The sequence below is a fragment of the Pezoporus occidentalis genome, unplaced genomic scaffold, assembly GCF_034315485.1.
Source record: "Pezoporus occidentalis ecotype Australia unplaced genomic scaffold, CSIRO_AGI_Poc_V1 ctg48, whole genome shotgun sequence".
Lineage (NCBI taxonomy): Eukaryota > Metazoa > Chordata > Aves > Psittaciformes > Psittacidae > Pezoporus > Pezoporus occidentalis.
In genome coordinates, this window is record NW_026915813.1 from 8367708 (window position 1) to 8392443 (window position 24736).

A 24736-nucleotide genomic window follows, 5' to 3' on the forward strand; every position below is an offset into this window, starting at 1 on the left:
TCCTATCTCAACCCCTGGGAGTTATATTCTTTCAATTCTCCTCCCCATCCGTCTGGGAGAGGAAGGAAGAAGAATGGGGGTAGGGGGGAGTGAGCAAGCATCTGCGTGATTCTGCATTACTGTCAGGGCTTAAACCACAACAGATACTTAAATGCCAGCTATGTGAAAACTTAGTTGCTACTTAGTTGTCACCTGAGTTTAAAACATGTGTCATGGTTTAAAACCAGTCAGGCAGGCCGTTCACTCACTCCCCCCCCCCCTCTTTTTGCCCTCCCCCTGCTCCTGGAGGGATGGGAAGGAGAATCAAAAGAGTGCAGCTCCCACAGGTTGAGATAAGAACAGTTTAGTAACTAAAAGATAACACAAATCACTACTGCTACCACCAATAATAATAATGATAAAGGAAATAACAAGAGAATAGAATACAACACTTCAGCACCAGATGACCGGTAACTCGCCCCACTCCATCCAACCAAGCACCGACCAATACCTCGTTCAACCCCGCAGTCCCTAGCCCATCCGGGTAACTCTCAGTTACATCCTGGGCATGATGTGCTGTGGTATGGAATACCTCTTTGGCTAGCTTGGGTCAGGTGTCCTGTCTCTGCTTCCTCCTGGCCTCCCCTCCTCCCGGGCAGAGCATGAGACTTGGAAAGTCCTTGGCCAGACTAAAACATTTGAGCGGTAACTAAAACATCGGTGCTCTCAGCACCATTCCCAGGCTGAAAGTCAAAACCACAGCACAGCACCAGCTACTAAGAAGGAGAAAAAATGACTGCTGCGGCTGAACCCAGGACACCATTACAGCTCCTTATGGTGTAATATAGCCTTTCATGCAAAATAAGTCTCATTCTGATGCCTTAACTGTTTTACAATGACTATAAAAGCCTTATATATCATATGACCAAGTTTACTTTTAGCAGGAATTATGGATTTAACTCTGCACTCAGTTTCATTGAAGTAAATCAGAAAAAATATAATTCAAGTTACATCAACTTCACTAGTTAGCTAAAACTGTGCATTCTGGCTTAGTTGAAAAAGAAGCTTCTGTTTTACTAATCTGACAGATAATAAAAGGCACAGTAAGTGAATGGCCAATCGAGCTATCACCTTGTACATGAAAAATTCCCACAAAGTTAATTAGTATTAGCATGAAAGGCAGGTTCTAAATGTGAATTTTGGCTGCAAGAAACAATGGAGGGATTTTCAGAGAGCTTTACTAATCTACTGTTTCCATAAATATAAAGTACATTATTGTTGTTAGTAATGTATTAGTGGTGGTAAACTTAACATTTGCTCAATTCTTTCTTCCTCCATTCTTTAGCTTTCTCACTACATTAAATAGCATTTGAATATCTCTCTTTTAGCAGTTTCTTTTGCAAATAGCATGAGACAATGTAGAATTTTCTTGGCAGTCTAATCAATGAGAGGCAGAGTATTTTACCAGCACAAAGAAAACATATTTTAAATTGAGAATTATTGTTAACCTCTTCATCCTTACTGTTGAACTGTGCAGGCCCTTATCATATTAGAACTGCACAGCCTAGAAGAAGGGTAATTGCATCATCAGTCTCTCTTGGTCTCTGCCTCAGCCCTTTTAACACACTCATCCTTTCCATTACTTCATGATTTCATTTAATATTCTCCTGGGTTAGAAGCATATCAGCAGCAAGAACATCCTGAAGTAACAGTTGCTGTATGCTTTATTCCAGAATGCCTTTCCTGTAGATTAAAATGCAATTAACATTTTTTTCATAAAGAGTGTCCTTTTGAACATTTATGTCCAAATAGATGAATACTGAATTTTTATTTTAGAGTTCGAATTTGAAATACAAACAGGTAACATAATCCTGTCTTTAATAAAATTACAAAGCATGACTTTCGATATAAAATAATCCTTTAGGTACCAAGTGCCCTTGCATTCCCTTCAGAGTTAAAGTTATTTAAAGGCCTTAACATAGTGGCAGTTGCATGCCTGTGTATATCTTTTTTATTTTCTTCTCTTGCATTTTTTTGAGTGGACAGATAATGTACTTGCTGAAGATGAGAAATGCTGATTTTTGCTTGAAATTTACATTGGCAACAGGTGGGATCCCTGCTTTTCATGATTTCAAAGGACAGAGTATATGGAAATGTAGAGAACCTTATTATTAATTGATGCAAATCTTCCTTTTTAAAATATATTATATATTTTCAGGTGTCTATACCTGTAATAATAAAAAATAGATACCAAAATAAAACAGATGAAATTGATTAGGAAAAAAAAAAAAAAGAGCTGACAGAGATAGCAAGTGATCTGCTATTTTTATCTCAAATATCTCTTGCTCCCTAATGGTGCATATGTGTCTCTGTATAGACAGACACAGATATTATATAAATTCTATAAGTTCTGTGTCTGTAGGTACAAAGTCTTACACCGGCAGAGCCCCCTTGATAATTACAGGCAAGAAAATTAACATCCAGAACTTACCGATAAAAATAATACTTCCATTAAAGTCCCCTCAAAGGTCAAGATTCTGTCACTGGTATTCATAAAAAGTGTTTGAATAGTCTTATTTCAATAATAGCACTGCTTACAGAGCTGAATATTGTCTGCAAGAGAGGAAGAAAAAATCTAACTTAAAGACCTTTAAAAATGTTTGCTGTTGGGATAGTACAGTTCTCTAATGACATTTGTCTGAACTTGGTATTTAGATGAGGTTCTGCCCAAACAATGCCTTAGGAACCAGTTTGGGTTCCTGTTTTGCTTGCAATGCTATATATTTCCTTCACTACTCTGATGCTGTCCTTCTATGTTATAACTTGCAGTAGCAGCATTATTTCTTCAGAGAGTGACAGAGGGAGCAGGATGGAGGTAGGAACCAGACACTGCTGCAACAATCTTAAGGGAACATGTTACTTCAGGGAGGAATCCCCGAAGACCTAATGCTTCTGTAGTCAGCCTGACTTTTTTTCTTTAGCTTCACAATTTGTCTTTTGGGAGAAAGAGGATGTATGTAGCAGGAGGTAGCAAGATAATACTCTAAAGAGACATGCCACCAAAACCAAATACAAGCAAAGTATGTTGTGAGTTGAGACTGGTGGCAACTGATACCAATGATTTCCAGATCCATTTACTGACAAGCTGAATTTCTTTAAAGAGGAATCATAGAATCATAGAATAGTTAGGGTTAGAAAGGACCTTAAGATCATCTAGTTCCAATCTCCCTGCCATGGACAGGGACACCTCACACTAAACCATGTCACTCAAGGATCTGTTCAACCTGGACTTGAACACCACCAGGGATGGAACATTCACAAGTTCCTTGGGCAACTCATTCCAGTGCTTTACCACCCTCACAGTAAAGAACTTCTTTCTTATATCTAATCTAAACTTTCCCTCTTTTAAGTTTTAACCTGTTACCCCTTGTCCTATCACTACAGTCCCTAATGAAGAGTCCTTCCCCATCATCCTTATAGGCTTCCTTCAGATACTGGATTGTTCATTGCAGTGGGAAGAAAAGATGCATACAAGAAAACTTCATATACACAAAATAGTAAAATAGTAATTTTTGTATTCAGTTAATGCACAGTATCATTGGAACTACTTTATGTTCACTTGAAAACAGCAATGAATACAAAAGATCGAGAATTTTTAAAACACATTTCCACTGCTTTCCTTAGTCATATCTTTCATTTTACTCTGATATAGGACTTTTAACTTCATTTCTTATTAATTGTGTAATTTTAAAACATCTTGAAGATTAAACAAAGGTCTCTCCCAATACTTAAACTTATATGATGTTTTGATCATATAAATTTGAGATTAAACTAGACCATTTTAGTTTAATACTAAATCAAATCAACTTAGATTTTACAAAACTTCCTTCCAACTATTTTCCTGAGGAACATAGTAAATCAATTAATTTTGTATTGAAGAGCTATAAGGGTAAATAATGCAAGAACCTTTATTAACCAGAAGTTCATATTGTCATTTCAGATGATAACTTCCCCTGTTTAAGTTTTAACCCGTTACCCCTTGTCCTGGCACTACAGTCTCTAATGAGGAGCCCCTCTCCAGCATCCCTATAGGCCCCCTCAGATACTGGAAGGCTGCTGTGAGGTCTCCACGCAGCCTTCTCTTCTCCAGGCTGAACAGCTCCAACTTCCTCAGCCTGTCCTCATACGGTAGGTGCTCCAGTCCCCTGATCACCCTCCTGGTCCTTCTCTGGACTTGTTCCAACAGTTCCATGTCCTTTTTATGTTGAGGACACCAGAACTGCACACAATACTCGAGGTGAGGTCTCACAAGAGCAGAGTAGAAGGGCAGGATCACCTCCTTTGACCTGCTGGTCACGCTCCTTTTAATGCAGCCCAGGATACAGTTGGCTTTCTGGGCTGCAAGCACACACTGCTGTCTCATGTTCATTTTCTCATCAACCAGCACCCCCAAGTCCTTCTCCGCAGGGCTGCTTTGAATCTCTTGTCTGCCCAACCTGTAGCTGTGCCTGGGATTGCTCCGACCCAGGTGGAGGACCTTGCACTTGTCATGGTTAAACCTCATGAGGTTGTCATCAGCCCACCTCACAAGCGTGTCAAGGTCCCTCTGGACGGCATTCCTTCCCTCCAGTGTATCGACCGAACCACACAGCTTGGTGTCATCGGCAAAACTGCTGAGGACACACTCAATGCCACTGTCCATGTCAGCGACGAAGATGTTGAATAAGACCGGTCCCAACACCGATCCCTGAGGGACACCACTCATTACTGGTCTCCAGCTGGACATTGAGCCATTGACCACAACTTCTTGTGTGCTGCCATCCAGCCAGTTCTTTATCCACCAAGTGGTCCATCCATCAAATTGATGTCTCTCCAATTTAGAGACAAGGATGTCATGTGGGACAGTGTCGAATGCTTTGCACAAGTCCAGGTAGATGACATCAACTGCTCTACCCCTGTCCATCAGTTCTGTAGCCCCATCAGAGAAGGCCACCAAATTGGGCAGGCAGGATTTCCCCTTAGTGAAGCCATGCTGGCTGTCACCAAGCACCTTGTTGATTTTCATGTGCCTTAGCATGCCTTCCAGGAGAATCTGCTCCAAGATTTTGCCAGGCACAGAGGTGAGACTGAGTGGTCTGTAATTCCCCGGGTCATCCATTTTCCACTTCCAGAAAATGGGGGTTATATTTCCCTTTTTCCAGTCATCGGGAACTTCACCTGACTGCCATGACTTTTCAAATATGATTGCCAGCAGCTTCGCAACTTCATTTGCCAGCTCCTTCAGGACCTGCGGATGGATCTCATCAGGACCCGTGGACTTGTGCACGTTCAGATTTTTAAGATGGTCTCGAACCAGATCCTCTCCTACAGTGGGCCTAGGGTCTTCATTCTCACAGTCCGTGCATCTGCCTTCCAAGACCTGGGTGGTGCAGTCAGAGCCTTTGGCAATGAAGACTGAAGCAAAGAAGTCATTCAGAACCTCAGCCTTCTCCAAATCCTGTGTAGCCAGTTTTCCTGCGAGCTTCCTGAGGGGGCCTACATTCTCCCTAGTCTGTTTTTTATTTGCTATGTACCTGTAGAATCCCTTCCTGTTATCTTTAATACCTCTAGCTAAGTTTAATTCTAACTGAGCCTTAGCTTTCCTAACCTGGTTCCTAGCTTCTTGGACAACATCCCTGTACTCTTCCCATGCCACCTGTCCTTGCTTCCACTTACTATAAGCCTCTTTTTTCAATTGAATTTTCCTCAGGAGCTCCTTATCCATCCAAGGAGGTCTCCTGGCCCTCCTGCTGCACTTCCTTCTGGTTGGGATGCAACACTCCTGAGCTTTTATCAGGTGATCCTGAAATATCAACCAACAGTCTTGGGCTCCTCTGCCCTCTAGGGCTGTATCCCATGGAACCTTCCTAAGCAGGTTCCTGAAGAGGCCAAAGTCTGTTCTTTTGAAGTCCAGGGCAGTTAGCTTGCTGCATGCTCTTCTCACTGTCCTGAGGATCTCAAATTTGACCATCTCATGATCGCTGCATCCAAGGCTGCCCTGGAGTGTCACATTTCCAACGAGCCCTTCCCTGTTGGTGAGCACGAGGTCAAGCACGGCACCTCTCCTTGTCAGCTCCTCTATAACTTGTAGAAGGAAGTTGTCTTCTACACAGTCAAGGAACCTCCTGGATTGCTTGTGCCGGGCCGTACCGTCCTTCCAACAGATGTCAGGGTGGTTGAAGTCCCCCATGAAAACAAGGGCCTGCGAGCGTGAGGCTTTTCCTATCTGTCCATAGATTGCTTCATCCACAGGTTCTCCTTGATCAGGTGGTCTGTAACAGATCCCCACAGTAATGTCTCCCATAGCTATATTCCCTTTAAACCTGCCCCACAGACTCTCTGTTAACTGCTCACCTGTCCCCAGACAGAGTTCCGTACTCTCCAGCCTATCCCTAACATAAAGGGCAACTCCCCCTCCCCGCCTGCCAGGCCTGTCCTTCCTAAAGAGCCTGTAACCTTCCGTTCCAACACTCCAGTCATAGGAGCCATCCCACCATGTTTCTGTGATGCCTACTATATCATACCCCCGTAGATGTGCACACATCTCTAATTCCTCTTGTTTGTTCCCCATGCTACGGGCATTTGTATAGAGGCATCTGAGCTGAGCTCCAACTGAAGGTGGCTCATCGGCTGGAGCAGCTGGGATATCTCTGCATTGCTCTGAGCATTTATTATAGGTTCTGGCAACTGACTGGGTGTGTTGGAATGGAATGATGTCCCCCTCCCCCAACACATCTAGTTTAAAGCCTCCTTGACCAGTCTGGCAAGCCTCCTACCAAAACTGCTCTTTCCCTTCTTTAGCAGCAGCTCCACCAGCCCCCACTAGACCTGGCCTACAAGCTTGGGTCCCATGTTCAAGACACCCAAACCCCTGACTATGACGCCACCCTTTTAACCAGTTATTAACCTGGCTAATCCTCCTAGCTTTTTTTAGGTCCTCCCCTGTACCCTGGAGAATTGATGAAAAGACCACCTGAGCTCCAGAGCCCCTAACCACCTCCCCCAGGGCTCTGTAGTCCTTCTTTATGTTCCCCAGGCTACTTCTATCTATATCCCTAGCACCCACATGTATCACCAAGAGTGGGTAATAATCCGCGGGACTTACTAGAGCAGGCAGCCTCTCTGCCACACCCCTGATCTGTGCCCCCGGTAAGCAACACACCTCCCTTGAGACAGGGTCTGGCCGGCAGACAAGTGCTTCTGTCCCTTTCAGTGTAGAGTCCCTGCTCCTAGGACCTGCTGCTTTTTCCTAGCAGCACCAGTAGAGATCTTCTTTACCAGGGCATCAGCTGGCTGTTTCTGGCGCTTCCTCATTAGCCCCCTGCAGGACAGCAAAGCGGCTCTGCGTGGAGACAACAGATTAGGGGGAAGCCCCTTGCTTTTGGTTGTCCTTTTCCTTCTTTTTTGTTGTTGTTTTTTTTTTGTCACTAATTCCCAGTTTCCCAAGTTAACGGCCTCCTTCTTTCCTTCATGAGGTAGAGGTGAAGGTCGAGGCTTCTGCACAGTTTGGGCCTGGAGCAAGCATCCCTGCTTCCTCTCAGCTTCCCTGACATCTTGCAGTCTATTAACAGCATCCCGCAGCTCAGCCCCTGCTGCAGGAGCACCTCCACCAGGGAGCTCCGAGTGCAGCCCTGCCCATTGTGCACCATTCCCTCACAAGACCAGTGCAGGCGCCCTCTACACTCAGAGCTCTGCACTGCAGCCTCCCCTCTCATCGGCTCTGTCTGGGTGCCTACGCTGGCCACCGCCGGGGCAGCCAGAGCAGAGCTCCCGGACCGGGCCCTGATCATACGACGAGTGCTCACCATCCCGCTCGCCCGCCCACGCAAACTGCCTCACTGCGCTCCCTGGCGCAGGTTTTTACCCACTGAGGGCTGGTGCCGCTGCTTCAGGCTCCGCCCCCTGTGAGTCAGCTGCTGGCGTCAGCTGAGCTGCCGGCTCCTGGGCAGGTCCTGTCGAGGACTTGAGGCTCCCTCGGTGGATCTTGTTGCTCTGAGTTGAGGCTCCTGGACGCTGATCTCCCCCCAGCTCCGGTGTTGAAGGCGTCCTCTCTCGAGGTACTCACCTCAGCAATTGACATTAATCTAAATTATTGTTATTTTGACAACTATTGATTCTCAGAGACTTTAACAAATACCTGCCACACTTGTAAAAGTGTAGGATCCTATTTCTCATTTCTTATGCAAGAAAATACTATTTAGCACAGTTTATAGGAAAATAGTGAAAAACTAAGGGAATATTAAAACCTCACTGAGAAGTTAAGCTTTTTTTCAGCAATCTGTTGGTTTGCCAAAGGCATAGGGCTACCAGTAGAAATCTGTACCTTGAAATAAATTGCTCGTATTCAGACATTTAAACATTAGATAACCAGCTTCAGAATATGGGGGTAAGATCTCTTCAGTCAAGTAATAAATGCATTTCAGGACTTGAGGTGCAGATAAGCAGATCTAGGTGAATCACATTTAGCTGAAATTACAATGTAAATGGGGATTAAAAAAATAAAAAAAAAAAAAAAAAATCATTTTTGCCCAGCAGAAAGTACATCTAAGGAACAAATTTCAAGGCATTAGACCTGAGCTAACAGTTCAGATAGGCAGAAAAGTCCTAATGATATCACTGGGACTAACAAAATACACATTTTATAAGTACATAGTTGAGCACATCTTATGTGGGAAAATCTGTGTCGATCACGGTGGAATAGCACCAAGACCGCCAGTATGTTGTACTGAAATGTGCCATTGGGACTCTGAGTTAAGATGAGGATACTGCAACAAAAGTAGTGTCCTACATATGTGCTTTCAGATTTATGTTTACTCTTTCTTCTTGAAGACTTTAGGCTATGTCATACTAGTTAAGTAAGGGCACGTAGAAAACACAAAAAGGAAGCAAAAGCAGGTGTTGATCATTTTGTGATGCTCACACAGATGGGAAGAACTGTTCTGATGTACTGTTAAGCACTGAATTATCACTGTGTGAAATATCCTCAAGCCTCTATTTCTGCAGAACCGGTTTTGAGAAATTCATGAAGTAGACAATATAACTTCATTCTTGCTATATTGCTCAGATATGTTGAAATTTCTATTACATATTTCTAGGTTTGAAATCCTCACCTAGTACTGTGTTTGATCTTGAGACTATGATGCAAGAAGGATATGTATTTTTATTCTTTAATAATGATATCTTCTCTCTGAGCAAATTTAATCTGTTGCCCCATCCAAACAAACATCCCCCCAAAACATAAAGGCTTTGTGTTAATTGAATTCTTTTAATAGAGGCATAGGACCAATTTTTGCATTGAAGAATTATTAGAGTTCATACAATTATAGAGTTTATACATTATATATCATAATGACAGTTTCATGAGATTTACTTTAAAAAAGAGCATGAGATTCACTTTAAGTGAGATAGCATGAGATTTACTTTAAATATCTTTAGCTTCAGGAAGAATTGGGGCTGGGTTGAGCAAATAAGCATCATGTGAAATTATAATGAAAATGTGCAACTTCTAAATAATTTTACTTTCCTCTTCTGTAATTTCTGTTTTAAAAAAGCTTTACAAAGGAAATATAAACTGGAAAAAAAATTAATGTGAATATCTGAGAAAAAAACAAAAATATGAAACTTTTTGAATTGGATTTATGTTATCTTTGAATTTCTACAAAGAACTCCTAGAAGATCCTTTTTACTTCAGACATCTAAAACTAGACTAAACAAAGTATAGATATGTTACCATACAAATCTATGCAGTAGTGACACCAGTCTAAACCACCTGCTGTCTTCCACTTACATTTAGAAATTAATAGAACTAAGGAGGGTTCTATGGTAAATTGCTCACTGCTCAGTTGTCTCCAAGGCTGACATTGGAGCTGCAAATTTATTTCAGGTCTTGTGCAGTATTTAGATAGATAGACAGACAGATAGATTTCTAAAATTCACTATAATTTTTTACAAAACCAACAAAGACTTTAGCAGTACAAGACTGGGTCCTAATTTTTTTAATCCAGTACCACCAGCAAAAAAAAAAAACACTTTTACCTATCTTCATAGTCTTCATATGCACAAATGCTGACATGCATTTATTTTTTTCCCTATTTTTTTCATTTATGTTTTTTCAGAACATAGATTCTGAGAGTGGGTTTAATTAATGAAATAGTATATATGTTTCTCTTTGTGCTATAAGCATTTTGAGATACATATGCTAGCCTTTTGCTTGCCTTTAAACCAACATTGCTGTACATAAGTTGAATTTCTTCTTACATTAATCAAATCTGTTCACATTGCATAGAAATATTACACCATGGAGGACGAAAACAATTTTAAATAGGCTGTTGATATCTAGCACAATAATTTTTAAAACTTCTGTTCCGTTCACATACAGAGTTTTGATTTTGGACAACCTAGAAATATTTAAAATATAGGTAGAAAAATTATTTTTATATATCAGAATGTATTTTGGGAATAAATATTTCCATCCTCAGGTTTTATATAGGATGGAAAGAAAAAAGGAAACCAAAAGAGGCAAACCATTTTGGAATCACTTTATCTGAAAGCACAGCAAGAAGTTCTGATAAGGGCGTAATTTCTGTTTTGACTGTAAAAATGATTAACAGAGTTGTTTCCTTATAAGAAAATCCTGTAATAACCTGAATGATGGAAAGGAGGGAATCTCTGCTATGGATGGGGATCCTCATGATATGCTGTACGTTGGTTGGAATACTGTTCAATGCTACAGTTGCTGGGATTCACAGCATCTGAAGGGACATAAGACAGTCTGCTTTTCTGTTCTTACAGCATTAACTCTAATAAATAACATTTCAAATGACACCTTACAGTCTGAGTGTATTTCTTACTAAAATCACAATGGACCAGCAACTCCTGGTGCAAAACACTTCTTCATAAGTGCTGTGTGGCTGCTGTTAGGCCTGTCTGTTTTCCAGGCTGAAAAAATCCAGGTCCCTTAGACTCTCCTTACAGGATAGGTGCTCCAGCTCCTGACTAGCTTAGGGCTCTCTACTGAACTCACTCCAGTTTATCAGTATCTTTACAGTACTTGATTTCAAAAACTGGATGCAGTTTTCTAAATGTGGTCTCACAGGTGCCAGGCACAGAACCTAGGACACTTCAGTGAAGGCTGACACCGAAAAAGCATGGAGTACTTCAGCCATGTCTTCGTCCACTGTGGCTTAAGTCACTCATCCAATACAGAAACTAGCTTAAAAATTTACTTGCTTATCCTTTTACTACCAACATAATAGCAGAGGCTGATTTTGCTCTTAACATTCTCTGCATACTTTAAATTACTGCACATTATATAAGGCAATAAACACGCCAATAATATTAAATATTGCAGGATTTGATTCTAAGTATTTCAAGACTAGTTTAACAAAAGATTAATGTAATAAATTAAATAAACTTAATTTTAATTAATTTAATAAACTGGTTTGCACAATCACCACCACTGGAGGCAGTAAGAATTTTAAGTCATTAAAAAGAGAAATAGTTCCATCACTAATGAGAAAAAAAATACACTAGTTTATCCTCTTCTTAGCGTTCTATTACAGGAAGATAGTGTTTTAAGCAAAGAATACAAGAGTAATAAAACATTTTCTCCTAATAAGATTAATCTCACCAACCTTTACCCTGTAATTTCAGCCACCAAGACTAAGATAGTCATCTCGTGTAGTGCGAGAAATAAGATGCTTTTAGAGGAAATGTCAAACACAGAAGAGGAACTGCTATTCCTGCTCTTTCCCATAATGACACAAGGAGTCTGAACAATTTACACTCAAAAATAAAGTTTTAGATAGTCAAAGTTAAGTGAGGTGTATCTACTGTCAGTGTATTATCCAACCTTGTAAAATTCAAACATGTAGCTCTTTTATTCATAGGTAAGTAGTTTCCTGTGTTTCAGTCTCTTGCCTTTCACGTTGTTTGAAATCCTGAGATTACTCCCTGCAATATCAATATGACACAAGATGGAAAGCTGCAGGAAAGTAAAAAATTCCTTTCTGATTCTTCTTCAACAGGAAATATTAAAACTCATTTTAACTCAAAACTCAACAAATATTCTGACCTTCTGTTTCCTTCTTTTTGTTTGAAAATAAACAAAACTAATTTCATAGAAGCTTGAAAGTGCTATAAAAAGAAAAGTGGCTTAGTGGGAATATTAGCTTTACCAGGACTTTGTTTTGCTTTGTGTTTACAAAATAAAAATATTTCCAGGAATAAAATATTCAACATTATTTATATTTTTTAAATTTAAAACATTTCTGGGTTTATATTTCACTTTGATTTTTTTCCTCTTTTTATTGTTTCCTTTTTCAATGCCTTTCAAGTGGTCCAAGAGTTACAGAAGTGTATCAGCTGATAAGGAATGTAAGTCCATTACTCTATGTACATCTATGTCTTCTGGCAACAAGGTGACAAATGGACAGGCATTTAGCCTCTGAAAGTTCAATAAGCTGGTATTGTCCTGACATTGCCAACTGTTTACCACAAAAATCCTCTTCATCTATCACCCAGACCCAGCCTTTGCCTGATTCCAATTCTACTGATGTTGAAACCTGAAGTCCTTTGTGAGTCATTTATCACACTTATGAAAATGTTCCATTGTGCATTAGAATAGCAATTCACTATTACTTCAGAATGCTGTCCAAGAGCTATTCTATGCAGGAAATTCTAATGCTTTATTGAAAAAATGGTTTGGTCTTAATAAATGATTCTTTGCAAAAGGCACATGCTTTCAATTATGAAAAATTATGCTGGCATTTCAAAAAGCTGACATCAGTGCCCAGTATCATGCAAATCCCCATGCTTGTTACTTCATTTAAATCTGGCTAAATACATCACACCTAATATTTTAAGAAGTATGCATCAATGGGATTATATAGAAAACTCTTAAGTAAGGAATGATTCTCTGCTAACTGAACTATAAATAGGAGTCTAGTGCTTTGGAACATAAGATAAATGATACTATCCAAAGAGATATTCATTCCTCATTAAAAACTGACATGTTCAGAAACCTTTTCATGGTTATTTTCCTAAAAAGCTTAATCTTGTTCTTCCTAAAACAAAATATTTACTGGGAGCAAAGTATGCCTATGAAAGAAATTCCGAATCATGTCTTAAGTGACTGATGCACATTACAAATGTATTTATTAAAGTAACTATCTACATTTGACAAAAGATCTAATATCTAGATGGTTGTGTTACCTAACACAACTGACCTTCATATATGTGAAGCATATATAAAGTGTGTATATTCAGCACAATTAATCTATTATTTGTATATTTAACTGCATGATAACAGTTGCATCTTGCAGACTTTAAGTTCCCTCGTATTACTGATGCTGTTTGTGAGAAATGTTCAATAGAAGTGGTGATGCTTTTAAGTATTATTCTTGTATATATAATACCTTTATTTAGAAAGGTACTTCAGCAGACAGGGTGTTAGCCCCGGCTTTCAAACTCTGAACCTAATTTTAGTTCTGCCAGTCTTTCACTGCATCCATGACTGAGTCACTTAAATATAGATCTTCAAGACCACTACATAACTTTCATGTTCTCACAGCAATTTGACTTTTGTGTCTTATTCTTCTCATTTTTAAAATGAGATTAGTAGTGCTTCTCTATCTCAAGAGTGTTTCAAGAGTAAATATTGTAAATGTTTTGAGGGTCTCAAACACTGTATGTAAGGAGTATAAAAAACACTTAACAACAGAGTAACTTACATAAAATTGCAATCACTTTATCTCCTTCAAAAACATCTGGGAAAAAAAAAAGTTCATCACTGTCCTCATTCATTATCAGTACTTTATATGCCACTGCAATGTGTTCACTGGGAAGAGTTCCAATAAACTTCTTTTGGATGAATTTTCATACACAAATGACATTTTGAAGTCTGAAAAACAGAAATTACATCCTTGATAAAGAAAACCTATATCTTTAATGTAGAAATAAATACATTCAAAAAATATAAATATTATGACTATATCTTACAATCAGTATGTACTATATATGGATACATAAATATACCTATTATAAATATATAGATATATTGATTTCATGGGTGGTTTACCTTTTAATATTGTTTTATTAATGGCAAATATGATTTTGTTCAATCAGAAATACATATCTGTGAAATGAAAACATGTCATTTACTACATTGCAAAGGCAGAATAAGAGAAAATACTGTTACTTCTTAGATGCCTGTCATTATGCCCTGGCACGTGTTTAAAAATAATGATGTGTTAGGTGAGGGGAGTTAAAATGCTGACTAAGTAATACTATTCATTTTATAAATAACATTACATTTAAATTGCATGAATGAGAAGTGAAGAAATTATAAGACTCTAAACTTTAGCCCTTGCCTCATAATGTGGCTGTCTTTTTGAAATTTTAAGAAAACATATAATTTTTTTAATTTACCTAAAAAAATAACTGAGGTTGTCTATAGATTAAACATCTGATCCAGCTCCCACTGTAGGAAGTGGGAAGACTTGCTGTCCTCAACTTGCCTCTGACCAGGATTCAGACACTGACACTGTACACATATGAACTGTGCCACAGGATTTGCACCAGAATGAACCAGGTAGGATAGTTTACAAGGACAGAGGAAAGCACTTGCTTCAAGTACAAAGTGCCTTGAGTACTGGGCTTTTCTGCAAATGTCGTAGATGAGGATATAATAAGTTTGAGTAATAAAAATCCAATAGATGCATCCCAACATGAGTATCTAAACAAATATGCACATATTTGGTATTGTCTCTATGAGCTGAGTAAGAATGCTACTGTAAATATAAATGTAAACATTTTCCCAGAGAGTCACTGGACAGCAAGAAAATTTCTGCTGCCATACATGTACTTTAACTCCAATGTAACTTATGAGGAGTTCTGAAAACACAGCTTGAGCACAGAGCAAAGCTTTGTACATAGTATAAACTCAAACATTTGCCTTAACTTTGCACAAGTATGGTGTCAAATGGAAATCTTAGTAAAACTGCTTTTGAAAACATTAAAAAGGATTAATTTTGCATCTCTTTTTAAAAGTTTGTGACCTACTCCTGATTTTCAATGCGGTTTGGAGTATTAATGTGAAAATAGATGTGATTTTTATACTGAACACATTTTCAGAGAATTGTAGAATCATAGAATGGTTTGGGTTGGAAAGGACCTGAAAGATTATCTAGTACCAACCCCCCTTCCATGAACAGGGACACCTTCCACTAAGCCAGGTTGCTCAAAGCCCCATCCTATCTGTCCTGAATTTCCAGGGTGGGGCATCCACACTTCTCTGGGCAACACGTTCCAATATCTCACCACCTTCATTTCATCCTAATTTCTTCCTAATATCTAGTCTAAATCTACCCTCTTTCAGTTTAAACCTACTGCCCCTACCTTCTATCACTACATGCCCTTTTAAAAAGTTTCACTCGAGATTTTTTGTAGGTGCCCTTTAGATATTGCCTTTCTTTGTAAAACAAATAAATAATAATGGATATAAACAACAATGCCATGATCTTTACTATTATTTATCATCCTCATCAGTACCATTTATCTATAATAAACATCTGAACTTTTGGAAGATAAAGCACTAAAGAGGTTAGGAAAATAAACCTTTTTTCCTATGCCTTATGCTTTCACTTCTTGCAGAACTCATTTTAGACAATGAATCTATCTTTTCCTTGCATTTTCTGATTTGTTAGAAGCACCACTTTACAGTTTGTTTCAAAGATATATCTGTCTGCTTTCCCCTCCTTATATAGTTTAAGGGCTCATTAAAATAAGATTTGTCTGTGGGCTTTCTTACAAGTATCACAATATAGGACCTCATTTAAATTGAAATATACAGTTTCTTCATAGACTCTCTTCCAAAGCTTGATACCATATAATGAATGATTTTTTTTAAAGGGTAATCTTACCATTTTTAGCATCTAATAGGCCTACATTTTGAAAAAGGAAGAAACTGAAATAACTTGGTTCACAGCACACAAGTATGACATGATCCAATAAAAATCCCTGTCTTTCGTTCTGCCTCCTATAGTATCGTTATTTTTTGTATTAAAAAGGTTAGCAAAAATAGTCTCTCTCTTAGAGACAGTTTAAAGTAAATGTGATTAAAGGATGTTCTGATGAGCAGCTCCCCCTTCCTGCCTTGACTGGGGGAGAAGACCTATTATTCAGTTTCATCTGTATTTTCATATGCTTCCCCCTTTATTTGAATATCCTTTCAAGTGTCAAATGATATCACAAGCATTCTTTACATTGCAAGGTATAGCTGCTGATCTCTTATGCCCCAAATCAATTTTTACTGGCAAAATCATGAGCATATAGTACAACATGAATCCAAACTCATAACACCTTGCACCATCTCAAGCTAAATCATGTTCTTTTCTTTTCCACCAGTTGAGCAACTTGCATTTTTATTTTTCTCTGATTCCTTGAAAAACATTGTAAAACTCCTACCTTTAAAATGAAAATTGTCATTAAAAAATCTCACTTCAGAAATCTCGATAATTCTTCTCTAAGATGTTGCTTGAGCCTCCTTTTTGATCATCAGTTCATCTCTAAAGAACACAGATAAAGATCACTCCACAGTCTTTCCCTGACATACATACATATATATATATATATATATCCTTTCTAAAAAGCAGTAGGCAAATTTTGCATAAGCAAGAGAAAGTTTTGAAATACTTTTGGAGATTCTTCTACTGTGTTCTAAAACCAGCTAATCAAGCAACTTAAATCCCAAGTAATACAGGATCTGTTTCAGTATTATCACTCATTCTTGCTGTCCACAACTGGGGAAGTAAACTGGTCTGCTTTTCTTCTTTGTATCTCCCTGAGAGATGTTTAGCAGATTATCTATCTGAAACAGGGAATTTCTACCTCAGCACAGGAGAAAAAAAAAAACAAACAACATATGGATTGCTGAAGCAAATGAATTTGTGTGAGGGAAAGAAAATCTGTTAGCTCATAAATTTAGAAAGTGGGGACTATGAATTAATAAACTTAGGGGGTAAGATTATATCCTGGGAGCAAAGAGATTTATGAATGCCTGCAATGGAAGAATTTGTGAAAATGGATGAAATACATTAAAAATTATGATGGATGAGGGGTGTGGTAGAGGCAGAACAATAAGGAATAGCTCAATTTCCTAGTATCATATTTAAAGATAAAATGACAGATTTTAGCAAATGTCTAAAGAAAGATGAGATGGATAAATATTACATATATCTATAAACATGCATATGCATACAGAAAATATTATTGTGGCCAAAAGAGAACATATCACATATGCATGGAAATTACAATTATCAGGTTAATTAAAACTGTAAGAGTCTAAACAGAACACCTCACACTTATCTGCAGTCCAGCTAAGGTAGTTCTTCCACTCAGCACCCAGATTAATGCAGAGGAGCTGCATTCTACCTCTCTCTATCTTTCCAGGACTAGGATCCATTGTGATTGTGTTTATATCTTCTCATGTCATAACCTTTCTCCTTTGCGCTGGTTCCCAGCTACAGTTCAGAAATTGCACAACTGCACTGCCTCCTGAGCCAGAACAATATAAAGACATTTTGTTTGTTGCTTACTGATTACACTGTGGGTCATTTATTTATCATAGGAGACATTCGCAATGTTTCAACTCAAGCAGCTGAAGTAGTGGGCAGCTTGCCACCAGTCAACTGTTTAATCAAATTACAACCAGTTCACGCTGAGGCAATCCAAAGCAGTTCTGAGACCCCACAATGTTTAATACAAAGTATGGGTCCTTTTGCTTGTAATGGCCAAAGATGCTGTTATTTGGGATACATTACACATAATCTCGTATGATGTGCATATTTGCATAGAAAGGACATAAACTGAGAGTTCAAATGGATTGACAGCTCCTTAAAGTATTTCATTTAGGGTATGTGAAATGGCTTGTATGATGATACTGAAGTGAGACTGAGACTGCAAGACAGGGTAAGTAAACACAATCAGATTTTAGCACGGCTTGAGTTCAGAGCTTTTCCACCCTGCCTGTGTTCTTTTGTATTTACTATTATTTTTCTTTACTCAAAGTTTTGGAATTTCAATGCTAACTTTACAGTTTCTTTGGCATATTAGAGTGTATTATATTTCCTTATGGCAACACAGTTTTATGCAGAGCTTGTAAGTAGAGTATATAGAGTTGTGTTAAATTGTAAGAACATTTTTTGTAACAATAAGATAATAAGATCTTAGTGCAACATCTTTTTTCAAGATTTTTACAAATTAAGTTACATTTTGAGTAGATTTTATGAACTTCATTTCACTTTTGATAGTGAAAAAATTAAGAATATTATTATAGCTTTGTTATCTAAGAAAAACATTGTGGACAAAGAATTTGACAGTTTTAAAATGCCCTGCTTGCTTCTGCAATTCTGGCAATGTCATTTAAGAGGACAAGGGAGAAAGGGGAAAGGACTTGTATGATTTAAGAAATATACAGTGGTGGAGAACACAGAGTTTCTGAATGTACAATGTCCATATCACATACAGAACTACTACAAAAAATAGACGCATCAGCATATTGCAATAGAAAAGCCTTCCTATATTATCTTCCTATATCACATATATGTGATTGTGCAACTTTCAAGGCCAAACTGAATCTTTAAACTCAGTTCTGTCTGCTCATGTCTATGTAGACAAATTCAAGGTGTCACCGAAAGTCTGCCAGATAAAGGACTATCAGCTTTGGGTAACAGTGCAAGTGCTTCAAAGAGAGACTTAGCAATTTGTACTGGATGTAACTTACACCTCTCTAGTAGTTTTGAGCAATCTAGAAGAATGTTTAAAGAGAGATTTTCCTTTTTTTTTTTTTTTTTTTGGAGAGGGTATTGGTCCTAAAGCCTCCCAGCAGTCATGGAAGTAGCGTGAAATCATTCCAGCAATACTTCTTACCTGTCTAGGTATTTATCTGCCTTAATTATAACAGTATTCTCAACTAGTCAATCAGATTTCTTTTCCTCCACTATTGAATCATAGAATCATAGAATGGTTAGGTTTGGAAAAGACCTAAAGATCATCAATTTCCAACTCCTTGCCATGGGCAGGGACACCTCACACTAGACTACGTTGCCCAAGGCTCTGTCAACCTGGCCTTGAACACTGCCAGGAATAAGGCATTTACCACTTCTTTGGGGTACCTGTTCTAGTGCCTCACAACCCTCACAGTAAAGAACCTCTTCCTTATATCTAATCTGAACTTTCCCTGTGTAAGTTTAAAACCATTACCCCTTGTCCTATCACTACGGTCCCTGATGAAGAGCCCTTCTCCAATGCCCTTGTAGGCTCCCTTCAGACATTGAAGCAACGTGATTGCATAGAATCAAGACCTGCTAACCAAGGAAGGGAAGAGAGAGCAAGATGAAGGCAGAACAAGAATGCAGTATTCTGCTTGAGATGCTGAACCTAAGGGGAGTTTTCTAATTACAGCCTTCAAATAATGCTCCTGTATCTGTATTAAACATTTTTTAATAAAAAGATCTGTACCTATGACCTAGATATGGTGTCTCAAACATCTCCTTGTCTGGCCATTGCCTGTGTGTGCTCTTCTTTTCCAAAAATTTGCATTTTTTTTTTTATTCTCCACAGCACAATTTTAACACGGAGAGAAAATATCTCTCAATTTCAGAACTGTCTGTAACACTGAGTTTGGAATAAGCTCCAGGAAGTTGGAAGCTGTGGATTTGAATTCCCTTTGAAACAGGAAGGAACTGAAACTCAATAAAAGGAAAATACTATTGATGGCATTATATAGAACAGGGGGACTCTTTTCTTGGTTATTCTGTAAGAAGGTAGTAAATGTTGTGATTTTATTTTGGAAGAAGTCCAAAATAGCTGGTGAAGTCAGATGTGTTTTCAGAAGAAGTGGGAAATCAAGCCCTGGAGGAAGCTTCTGTGAACAAGTGCTTGCCTCAGACCTGTGTGCTCCGATCAGCTTAACCTGAGACAAATTATCACTCTTCAAACTTGAGTGCTAGTCAGGTTGCACAGAGTAGCATAACTACATCTGTTAGAAGAGTATATGGACCTCTTGGAGCAGATCCAGAGAAGTGCTACAAAAATTATCAGAGGGGTGGAACACCTCTCCTGTAAGGAAAAGCTGAGAGAATGGGAGTACCTCAGTTTGGAGAGGAAGCTCCAGGAAGATCATATTGTGGCTTTGCAGTACTTAAAAGGTGCTTATAAGAAAGATGAGGGCAGACTTTTTAGTAGGGCCTATAGTAACAGGACAAGCGGTAATGGTTTTAAACTAAAATAAGATAAAATCAGACTACATATAATAAGAAATTTTTTTATGATGAGGGTGGGTGAGGCACTGGAACAGGTTGCCCAGAGAGGTGGTAAATGCCCAATTCTTTGAAACATTTAAGGTCAGGTTGGACAGGGCTCTGAGCAACCTGATCTAGTTGAAGATATTCTTGCTCATTGCAGGGGGGTTGGACTAGCTGACCTTAAAGGTCCCCTCAAACCAAACCATTCAATGATTCTATAATTTCTCAAGGGAGCTCTGAACATAAGATGAAACCGAATACAAGCACATAGATGAATAGTGTTTTTTAAGGTTACCATTTTGAGAACAGAAATATAAATTCTGCCTGTATCGCTCAGATATCAGATTACTTTTATGGATTTGATTCTATTAGTCACTTAAATTGCTAGATTTCATTGTTAACTTTTGGTTTAATGGCCATCCACGAAACTATGTCAAGTACACCACAGAACCATCAGGAAGGATTGGCTTAAAATAGGCTTTGAAAATCTAATCAAACTAAAACATAAAAAATTAAGCATTATAACACAGGAAAAAATAGAAGTCACTGCTTTCAACATGCAGCAGTCTAGCTTTGCAGGAGAGATGGTGAATGCAGAAAAAGCATGAAAATCTGGAAACTCCTCTCAATGTGGTTTGAAACATGAATTTACTAATTGTCCATCTCTAACTACTTGGGTTAAATGTCATTAATCATCATAGTCATTCATGCATTTGACAAATAAATGGAATTAGATTTAGTGCAAATACTTTCTATTCCTGCAAAACGTATGAGGTAGACAAAACTGTATAGCAATCCAGACACCTTGTTATGATAGGACAAGGAATAATGGGTTCAAACTAAAACAGGGGAAGTGCAGGTTAGACAAAAGGAAGAAGTTCTTGAAGGTGGTGAGGCACTGGAACAGGTTGCTCAAAGAAGTGGTAAACGTTCCATTCTTGCAGTGTTCAGGGCCAGGCTAGACAGAGCTTTGGGCAACATGGTCTAATGTGAGGTGTCCTTAACTGTTCTATGATTCCCATATGTGTCTCAAGAGAAAAAAAAAAAAAAAAAGAAGCCTACTTCAGCTTGATGAGATGGAAGCCTTAGGCAGAATTTTGTTCTCTGCAGGAAATTACACAGAGGTTAACGTTTCCTAAGAGCATATAAAACAATATTTGATTATGATGCATGTGAGCTATTTTAAATTACTCGGGCTGAACTTTAGCGTGGTGGTAAGGCGTGATCATTTTTTACTAATGCTTCTTTCCCCACTTAACAATAATTATATTTGTACTGCAGATTAAAGACCAAAAGACATGGGCATTGGCATGAAGAAGCTGCAGCTAGAGCTGTGCGAGAAACAAAGGTGAATTTTTTCTTGTAGTCAAGAAACAAAAAAACAAACCCCATAATTTTCAGAATTCATGATTGAGTTCTGTGAGGTTTCTTCATTAAAAAAAGAAACCTTAAAATTACACAACATCAGACAAAAATATAGCTACTGTCCTAGAATTCTTTTCTAAGGACATATCTGTGCTCATCACCTTAACATCTTGTTACCATAGATCTTTCTCCTGAAGCTTTAAGGACTTATGGCCAAAATAGCTAGGAAACATCAATCTTTTCCTTTTCCCTTTCAATCCTCCCTCTTCTCCTTTACTATCCATTGCTTTCACTCTCACAAAACCCCACCACAAATGCTCTGTAAAGTTATTCTGACAGTATTGTATTTTTGTTTTGTATTTACCTTAAAAAAAATAAATTGCAACATATTTTGTCCATCCATAACTTTTTTTCCATCACTCATTCTTTTATCTGACTCCTTTGGGATGAAACCTAAAATTGACATTTTGAAAGCCCTAATAAAACTGACTTAGGTATCTCTGAGCTCAAAAATTAAACCAGCTCTAGAAACAGAAACCCAAATCCTTCACAAGCTTTAATAAACAGTAGTAAATCCTGTATATTTTTGAATTCCTAATAAAACATCCATGTATTTTCCTGGCATTTCATAGGTTGGAAAGTCATAAAATTGTTGCAAAATTGTTCACTATTTTATGTTAAATTGTGTACAATGTTTATCTCTTAATATCTCTTACAATTTTTATCTCTTACTCTCACAAGCAATAACTGCTGATTAAAAATCTTTTCTATTTCATGTATGTAAAAGCTTGATTAAGTTCCTAGATGGCAAATTAAATATTTATGCAAAGTAAGCAAGACTTGAATTCAGTTGAATCTGTTATTAATGGTTGTTAATAGAGGTGTTTTTGAGTATACAAACACTTCTTAAACTTGTTGAGTGGTTAAATTATTTTTAGTTCATGATTTTGCCTCTGATTTTTATCATCTGGTCTTAGAAAATGTAACTTTCCCTATGAAATTCTCCTTACCTGTTTCATGATTGTCTGAGTTATTAATAAAAGAATACCATTATCCTATGTAAACTATATTAGAACTATATATATTACACCAGCTGCAGTCATGGCAAATCTAAATTTCCCTTCCTTACTTCTTCCCTTCCTTCCTCCCTTCCTCTCTCTCCCTACAGGAATATTTGTCAATGTGCTCATCTGGTAATTAGGCCACACTACATGCTTAGATCAGATTATAATTTCCCCAACTACTCCATCAAAGATACACTTTTATGAAAAATGAATGAAGAACCTTTGCCTTCCTTTTTCAAGGAAAGAAACTAATAAAGAATCTTTCATCATGGAGGTCATTCATTAATATCTAAATGTACTTCCTGCATCTCCTCTCTTACTATTGAGTATAGAATTAAATATTTATAATTAAAATTTTAACATGGTGGAGGTTCCTCCATTTCATCACAAAAAAAAAGTCCAAAACCTAACAATTTAATTTTTCTGAGCCATTATTATTCAACTAACATGAAAATAGTATCAGCTACACATTTTAGAAGACAACATAAGATAATAAGTAGAGTCTGGGAAAGAAATCTGCTATAGCAAGAATTATCCCAGTGAAAGAATTCAGAATCTCAGTGCTGTGAAATACACATCGTACAGCTTTTTTTTTGTTATTAAATTATGCATCAATTTATTTAAAGACATCACTTTCATTAATTTATTTAAAGACAATATTAATCCCTGAAATTGTTTTAACCATAAATTTTGGGTTGCAGATTAATTCTGCGGTAACTTCAAACCTGCAAAAAATACATATTGCATAATATGGATCAAATTAGTATGGTCTTAGTCATTAAAAACTAAGACCAGCATGGAAAAGACCAGTAAATACCTTATGAAAGAGTAACTGTCTACTATGGGTACAGGTTATGAATTGAACTAGCTGTGCTTTGTGGTTTTTCTGTGCCAGTTGTCAACATTAACAGTAATATAGCTTTGGTGCTAAGTTCTTCCCACAGTGAAAAATAAGCAACACAGACAATACCTCTTTCTTTCTGTACTGTTGTTACTAGAATAATTATGTTTAGGTGCCAGAGATAATTTTACAGTAAATGTTTTTGGTTTTGGTTGTTTTTTTTTAAGAAGGCAATATCATTACTATTTGACTTCATGTGCCATAACAAGTATATGTTTCATGATACTACTCTATGCTACTGTAGTTTATATTTACAGAAAAATTATAAGACTAACAATAAATATCATCCAATTTAAAACAAATATAAGCTGTTACATGGTCTTAGAAGTCACCTAATTAATTAGTTTTCTAAGTTAATAATATCCATGTATAAGTACAATTTAAATTCTAGTCATATAAACTGTCCAGGGAAGAAAAAGCTTATGTAAGACTGTCACCAAATAACAAAAAAGCCCCAAACTGAACTGTAAATCCAGACAACTAATCTGTTTCTACTGTTCTACAATTAAACTGAGTTTTAAAGCCATGCAAATAATTTGTACATAAATGATCGAGATAGTGCTTGTAGGAGCAATTCAGGTGCTTCAGATGTTTAGTGGCAGAAATTAAGAGTTGCCTAAATAATATCAGTGGAAATATACTAATGGTACCACATCAAATAATGGTCTGGCTTTCTCCTTTGTAAAAATATTTTTCCCTCTCATCTTGCATTTCTATTATTTAATAAAATTGGTTGGCTATTACAGAAATTCCTACTCTTATGAACAAGGAAAGTAAGAATCTCTGATGCATTTAATTTTTTTTTTTTTTTGAGAACAATGTATTCACCATTGCAAAAACTCAGCACACCAAATGTCTGAGTTACAACATCACATACAATATTTCGACAGTCTGTTAAATGCCATTGAAGCATGAAGAACACTAAATTGAATGGTAAAGCTAGTTTCAAAAGCCATTCAGTTGCTGCTTGGTATTCACATTTTATTGTCTGCTCTGGAGTCCAAATATTACTTGTCTACCTACCCTCCATGCTTGAAAGATGAAGAAAGATATATTATAAAAAAGCTATTCATAAGAAATACAAA

At 37.6% G+C, this 24736-nt stretch overlaps 1 long non-coding RNA gene across 1 annotated transcript in view; it reads right to left on the reverse strand.

The window, feature by feature from the left end:
- Positions 1–327: 327 nt before the first annotated feature.
- Positions 328–24736, reverse strand: part of LOC134172932 (uncharacterized) — a 45822-nt gene continuing 21413 nt past the window's right edge. Inside the window, exon 2 of the long non-coding RNA XR_009968067.1 lies at positions 328–510. This is a non-coding gene — a long non-coding RNA (uncharacterized LOC134172932). The remainder of the gene's footprint in view (positions 511–24736) is intronic.